Source organism: Pinus tabuliformis, chromosome 5_1, assembly GCF_031772625.1.
Source record: "Pinus tabuliformis cultivar Carrire ecotype Pingquan chromosome 5_1, CPIR1, whole genome shotgun sequence".
NCBI classification, from domain to species: Eukaryota; Viridiplantae; Streptophyta; class Pinopsida; order Pinales; family Pinaceae; genus Pinus; species Pinus tabuliformis.
This window is the reverse complement of record NC_142305.1, coordinates 80735256-80742957: the sequence shown is the minus strand read 5'-3', so window position 1 is coordinate 80742957 and position 7702 is coordinate 80735256. Positions and strand designations below refer to the sequence as shown.

General features: G+C 38.3%; 1 protein-coding gene across 3 annotated transcripts in view; it reads left to right on the top strand.

Annotated features, from left to right (window-relative positions):
- The first annotated feature begins 6173 nt into the window (after positions 1-6173).
- The window catches only part of LOC149163530 (heat-inducible transcription repressor), a 250116-nt gene continuing 248587 nt past the window's right edge, over positions 6174-7702 (top strand). For 2 of the 3 annotated variants that reach the window (XM_089431767.1, XM_089431768.1), the window contains exon 1: positions 6175-6353. The gene's annotated coding sequence lies outside the window, so the exon portion shown is untranslated. Of the gene's footprint in view, positions 6354-7702 lie in introns of all 3 variants that reach the window. The other variant, XM_089431769.1, reaches the window with a different exon arrangement.

Below are 7702 nucleotides of genomic sequence, written 5' to 3'. Positions count from 1 at the left end.
ATGCTACACATAACACAAATGTTCATCCCAAAGTTTGGGATGCTTGCTGCAATAGCCTCTGAGCAACTGGATCACTGTCCTGTTGACCACTTCTGTCTGGCCATCTGTCTATGGATGAAAGGTTGTGCTTTTCTTCAGTTTGGTGTCCATCAGTTCCCACAGACTCGACCAAAACTTCCCAACAAATCGGGTGTCTCGATCAGATACAATGGAAGTGGGTAATCCAAAATGAACCCATACATGTTGAAAGAACAACTTTGCAGTTTGTTCAGCTGTAATCTATTTATTACAAGGTATTAAAATACACATTTTGCTAAACCTATCCACAACAACATATAAATAGTCACGACCTTTCCTAAATTTAGGCAGTCCTCCAACAAAGTCCATGGAAACACTTTCCCAAGGATGGGAAGGAACTGGTAGTGGAGTGTACAAGCCTAGTTTTCTATTGCTGGGCTTGCTTTTAGCACACATGGTACACCCTCTTACATATCTAGAAACTGTCTCATTCATTTTTGGCCAATAACAAAATCTTTGTAGCTGTGCAACCATTTTACTTACCCCAAAGTGACTTGATATTAGGGAAGTGTGTGCTTCTCGAATTATCTTTACTCTTTCAGTTTATGGAATGCATAGCTTCCCACAATGATACAAGAGTTGGTCCTTAATGTGATAATCCAATTCTTCTACTCGTTTGCCTTGACTTGAAGTTGCATATACATCTTTAAAATCTATATCTTGAGCATATTGTTCAATGTAGCTCTCATGCAATACTGAATTATGCTTAAGTATAGTAGATGCATTTATAATTGGTCTAGATAACATATCTGCAACTTTATTGTGTATGCCCTTTTTATATCTAATGACTAAATGAAACTGTTGTAGAAAACCCATCCATTTATAGTGTCTTGATTGCTGCAACTTAGTTTGGGAGTGTAGATATTGGAGTGGTTGATGATCAATATGTATAACTGTCTCTTTGCCCATTAAATAATGTTTCCACTTTTTCACACTCTGTATTAATGCATACAATTCTTTATCATATGTGGGATAGTTAACTACTGCAGAATTAAATGTCTCAGAATGATAACATATGGGTTTACCGTGTTGTATCAACACTACTCCCATGGCATAGTCATTGGCATCCTTTTGGATCTCAAATGGTCTTTGAAGATCGGGCAGTGCTAGTACTGGTGTTGTACTAATCTTTTCTTTCAAGGTGTGGAAGGCTTTCTGTTGTTTGCCTCTCCACTGAAACACCTTGTTTAATCTTGTTAAAGCATGTAAGGGAGCTGCAATTAAGGAAAAGTTAGAAATGAACTTTCTCCAATATTGTGCTGCTCCTAAGAAGCTTCTAACTTCGGTAGTAGATTTGGGTTTAGGCCAGTTTACAATGACTGCCACCTTAGAGGGATCTATCTTCAATTCACCACCCCGTACTATATGTCCCAAATAATTCAAAGATGTTTTGCGAAATTCACATATTGAGAGTTTAACATAAAGTTTTTCTCTTTTCAAAACATCTAGTGCCTGTTTAACATGCTTTAAATGTTCTTCCCACGTTTTGCTAAAGATAAGAATGTCATCCAGATATACAATAACAAAATCATCAAGAAAAGGTTTGAGTACAACATTCATTACTCTCATGAAAGTAGCAGGAGCATTAGTTAAGCCAAAAGGCATAACCAGCCACTCATACAATCCCTGCTTTGTTTTGAAAACAATCTTCCATGCATCTTGTTCTGCAACTCTAACCTGATGATATCCACTATGCAAGTCTAACTTGGAAAAATAAACAACTTCCTTTAACTGATCTGATAGATCATCTATGCGAGGAAGAGGGTAATGATTTTTGATTGTTATCTTATTCAATGTTCGGTAATCAATGCACATTCTCCACGAGCCATCTTTCTTTTTCACCAAAATGATTGGAGACCCACATGGTGATGTGCTAGGTCTGATGAACCCCTTCTCGAGCAACTCCTGCACCTGCTTCTTGATTTCTGCATTCTCTAAAGCGGACAACCTGTACATTCCGATGTTAGGCAATGGAGCATCTTGCTGCAAATTAATATCATGCACTATTTCCTTTTTGGGTGGCAGACCTTTAGGTTCTTGAAACAAGATATCATATTCTGAAACAACTTTTTCTAAATCAGCTTGTTGTTTAGCATCATAGCCCTCAAATACATTGGTTTTATCAGGTTTCTTTTCCTTTACAACCATCAGTAAAAATTGTTTGCATGAATTTACAATTCGTTTCATCTGCCTTGAGTTTATGAGAGTATAATTATTCTTGAGCTTATGAGCTCTTACAATATATTGATTCCATCTTTAACGAGGAGATACTTGTTCTCAGCTCTATAGAGAATAACTTTTCTATCATACAAGTAGGGACTTCCCAAAACAATTCCACATATATCCAAAGGAACCATATCTAACTCAACCTCATCTACAAGTGCTGACCCAAAAGAAAACTTAAGTTTACATTGTCTAGTCACTTGTAGTTGTGCTTTATCACTTAACCAACCTAATGGGTATGGTTTCTTGTGAGCTATAGTCAATAATCCCAACTTCTTTACAATTGCTTCAGAAATTAAATTTACTTGTGAGCCACTATCAAACAAAGTATCAATCTTTTGATGTTTGGAAATAACTCGAATATGGAAAAGCTCATGTCTTTTTCTCTCATTTTCTTCATTATTAATAGATTGTGCAGAATTACTAGTAGATGCTTCAAAATTTTTACCTTTTATACCTGTGGCTGCAATGGTTGTTTCATCTCCTAAGTCTGACCCCAAATCTTTCTGAATAGCTGCAGCAGTCTTCTTCTTCTTGCCCTCGAACTTCTTAGGTCTCAGCTCCGGATGCAGGATCCAACAGTGCTCATCATCATGCCCATCCTTCTTATAGTGAGTGCATGAAGACTTGCTTTTCTGTGCAGTGTTGGCCTTCCTCTCTTTCCATTTTTATTTTCTTTTCTCCTTATTCTTGCTTGCAATGGGCTTGGATGATCCCCCAAATTCTGGGTTCCCATTCTTTCCTCTAGCTTCTAGATGCGTAGCTTGAACATATACCTCATCTATACTAGTGGGATTAAACATGAGGATAGTGTGCCTCATGTAGCTGTGTAGACCACCTATGTACTTCAACAAAGTCTCAAGTGAGTCTAATGAAATTCCTAGAATCAAAGCTCTTTTCCTAAATTCTTGGGTGTAACCTTGTACACTTTGCCCTTTCAATTGGTGAAGAGTTTGCCAACTCATCATGGCTTGCTGCATGTAAGCTAGTGGATAGAACTGCTTTTTGATTGCAGAAACAAATTCACTCCAGACAGAAAGAATCTTACCATGTTTCTTCATGTCAGCTTGTGTCCTACCTTCCCACCATACCAAGGCAGTGCCTCCGAGGCGTAGGTTGGCTAGCTGAATCTTACTCTTGTCTGAGTCGATACTCTGCACTCTGCAATAAACATCAATTTGTCTAATCCAATTATCTAGCTTCTCTGCATTCAACTCTCCATCATATATTGGTAAATCAAATTTAACATCTAATTTAATCAAAGATGTCTTCTTTTTATGTTCAGGGCTATTAGGAGGTGTGAGAAAGTTTTCTTCTTTCCCTTTGCCTTTTGAGTGGTCACGGAGGAGAGACTCTTCTTCTCCTTTATCTTGTTTGGAGCTTGATGAATCTTCATCGTTATGTTTCTTAAAGTCCCTATACATTTCCTCTACCATGGACCTCATAGCCAGGAAACTATCTATAAATTGGGGGTTTGGTCCCAAGGGACTTTCTTCTGACGTTTTCTTCCGAGGATAGGCTCTCCCAATTTCCAGGTTAGTTTCAACCAACTCCCCTTCTCCTAATTTAAGCTTTGATCTAGTTAGCATTCAACAACAAAATCCAGCACAAGCTTGTCTAACCTTAACAACCATGCTCTGATACCACTTGATTTGAAATCACCCATAGATGACCTCAGAGAAATAATGAAGGTATTACAGAATCATGTGCTGGGGTGTGCCTATGTTATTTTATGCAACGGATCGATAAGATTGCGAAATACACAGACACTGAAACAGTAAGAGAAACACATAAAACACAACAAGCTTAATAAGGAGTTCACCCAATCCTCCTGGGCTACGTCTCCTGGTCCAACCTTCAGTGGTGGCCTTTCTATTGTGTCTTAAAGCAAAGTTTTTAGAATAAGGAGCTCAATTTGAGTCTCACTTTAACAAATGATGATCAGTAGGATTGTACTTGGATTCCCCAAGTCTCTAGAGTACAAAAACTCCCCTTACTGGATCTCGACCTCAACTGGTCTCAGTGGTAGGAGTCCCATTTGGTACTCAATACCTAACAGGTATACATAGAAGAGTTGCTTGAACCTCTCAAGCCTTCTCTAGAGTTCACAGACTCTCGGACTCTCTCTATCTTTGTCTGCTCGATGCTGCCTTTGCTCTATAGGTCAGCTCGGGGTCTCTGTTCTCTGTAATTCACTTCTTTCTTGCCTCTCGACTTTCTGCTTCTCTTTCTCTACCTCTGTCTTTACTCTTTGTCTGTTCGTGGCTTAAAGCCAATCTGCTCCCTGACTGTTCGTTTCTGCTTCCCAGCTCTCTGGATCTCCTGCCTCTGCCCACTGGAATTCCCCTGCTTTGCGTCATCATCACTGTGTAACGCTTCAGAGAGAGGTGGCCACTTGTTTCCTCACGAACTGAGTGTCAGTTCTCTTTGAACGGTCATTATTTCCGTTGCTCCAAGATTGCCTGCGAAACTGATTCCTCTGCCAACTCATCGGTCATGCCGGACCTCAAATCTTATATGACTCAGCCTATTTCCCCGTCGAATCTGGTCATCCATCGGATCATTTCTTCGCCGTTGATCTGGAGCCTCTAGATCCTACGGTCTCCATCCATATCGCGCGGGTAAGTAGCCTGACCTTTACCCGCGCGATGTGAGCGGTTTTCTCTCTCATCCGCTGGACACGTGTCACCCAGTGTATGGCATCGGGCGAGACTCGATCGAACCCGCTTACCGCTTGAAGCCCTTCCGATATCCTGCTGGTTTTAGTGTGGGACCCACCTTCTGACGGAATTGGCGATTCCCGTACGGTTTTATGCTTTTCCTCGTGATCGAGCGCTTGGGGCTTTTCCTTCACTGAGGGGGATGCCCTGCGATATGCGATTAGCGCTTTATCAGAAACTGCCTCTGTTTTTGGATCACATATCAGAAATTGCCTCTATTTTTGGATTTGACCTCCCATTTGTCAATTTGTGCCAGTGCACGGTCACCATGGGTCAACAGTGTGCGCGCTTTGACCGAGGGTCCTTGTTGTTCCGTGCTGACCACAAATTGCCATTGTTCAGAAGTTATTTCTGATAAGCTCGATATCCATAAGATTTCAAAGCTTGACATAATTTGAAACAGTCATGAAAACTTAGAGAATGTTTAAGGATCCAATTCAGATCACCTAGGCTAGGGCCAACACCAATGTTGGATAGAAGAATGATTTGCCGAAGCTCAATCGAGCTTGAACACCCCCTGGGATAGTTTAATTCCCCCAAAAGTGACTCCCATCCTCAACCTCTCTCAATAAAATTTAAACTTGTGACTTGGCAAAGACTAAACCCCACACAAATCAAATGTTTTACACTTCATAGAATAAATAGATAAAAACATTTATTCTTCTTTATTAATTTCTTAAGAAAATAACAATACTACTAACAACTCTAACAAACCTTAAATAACTCCATTATATTTCTAACAAAAACATTAAATTCTTCTTTTTTGTTTTTTTTTTCCAAATAAAAGAGAACAAAGGTTTTGGATAAAGATACTCAATATTAACTATCTTGATACCCCATAGAACTCCTAAAACTCACATCATCTCTAAACATTTTAATTTAGATAAAGAAATAAACCAATCAAATTATTTCTTATCATCTTTTATATTTATATATAAAGTTTATATCTTTTCAATATTAATAAATCTATTCTGATATATTTATAATAAGTAAATATAATTACACTAAACAACAAAATAAATTGCCGTATTAAAATACGCCATAAGATAACATACGAGTAATGAATTCAAGACATATATATTTCAAAATACTGGTGGACACAATTATATTTCTAAATATTAAAACTCTCTTACTTCTTGACATTAATAATATCATTATATCATTCTAAGGTAACATAAAAAATTTTGCATATTTATTTGCGATATTTTGTTTTCGATCTCTGATCTCACTGACTCACTCCCGAGGGAGCTGGTAGGTGGAAGGATCAGCGCTCCTAACAGGATCGATTGCGAGATCTCAAGATCTGCATAGACAAGGGTTACATCAATTTAGGTAGGTCTTGCGCGTGCAATTCTGCTAAATTTGTCGAGCATATGTTTTTTCATTACAGATCAGACATTCAAGCAATGACAGCACTCTTCATATAATTACGAATTTTAACAATGGTCTATTACCATTCAGAGTTTAGAATGTAGCAATGCCGATGATCATGATTTCCGTGTAATGTTGCTGAAATTTAGTTCAACATATGCAGCTGCCCGAATCCGTCCTATGATCTGTTTTTATCGAATTTTGGCATTTCTACATTGGTTTTGTGTTTGGCGGAGTCATTCAATTTCAGCTTGCCCTCTATAGCAATTAGTTTTCTGGAGTCTTTTGTCACCATGGTTGAAACGTGGTAATGGATCCCTCAGGAGGCTCTTCTCTCTGCCTAGGGTTTGTGTTAATTTGTGCATGTTTTCTTTTTAACTTTTGGATCGCAATGTTTATATTTGTTCTAGTTTTATATTTTTGTTCGACCCTGCTATATGGTGCTGAAAATAAGAAGACTTTTCTTCTTGTTAATGGCTTTATGATTCCATAACTTTGATAGGTTCACAGGACACTTGATTGAAATGCACTTCATTTTTTTTTTTTTAACAACGTCGTCTACTTGTGTATTATAAAACTTGCGGTTCAAAAACTATTACAATAAGGGGAAGATTACAAGAGCTGATATTCAAAATTGGGTTCGCAGACCCATAGTTCTCGAAGCTCTTCTTAACTACACTTAATACTGAATTTAAACGGCTATAATGCCTTACAAAAGATCCTCCTATCCAATTATAACTACACTGCATGAGTTAGGGGGAGTGTTGGGTAACCGAGTCATCCTGGAGAGGTTCCCTCTTGCTCACTCTTGTTGAAGCTTCTCCTTGCTGGCTTTCAGTTAAGGTGCGGAGGTGATCTATTACTGCCTCCATGTGTATTGAAATGCACTTCATTTTACTCATTGTTGTCCCTTGTTATTTCAAATGGATCAATTTTTATCCTTATTAATTCTACGAGGGAATTCTTGGTGTCTGTGCTGAAATATGAACATTACAGTCCCTTCATCCTGGATGCTAATGAAAATCGGTTACACACACATGAAAAATATGTCAAAATATCATTTTAACCAAAAAAGGGTAAGATGCACGTTTAGAACTGCAGAATCCAATAAAATTTGTCAAAATGTCATGCTCAAGGAGTAGTTTAACTGCATGCACTGCGAACAACAACCACTCTTGTCTTAATCAAGCTGCGTATGTTAGGTGGCCATATTCTTTTAAAATAAGGCGTGAAGGATTCTTTATGTCAGTTCAATTTTGTTTTTGACATTTTCGTTCTCACAGCTTTTCGTGTTTTGCCAGTGTATTATA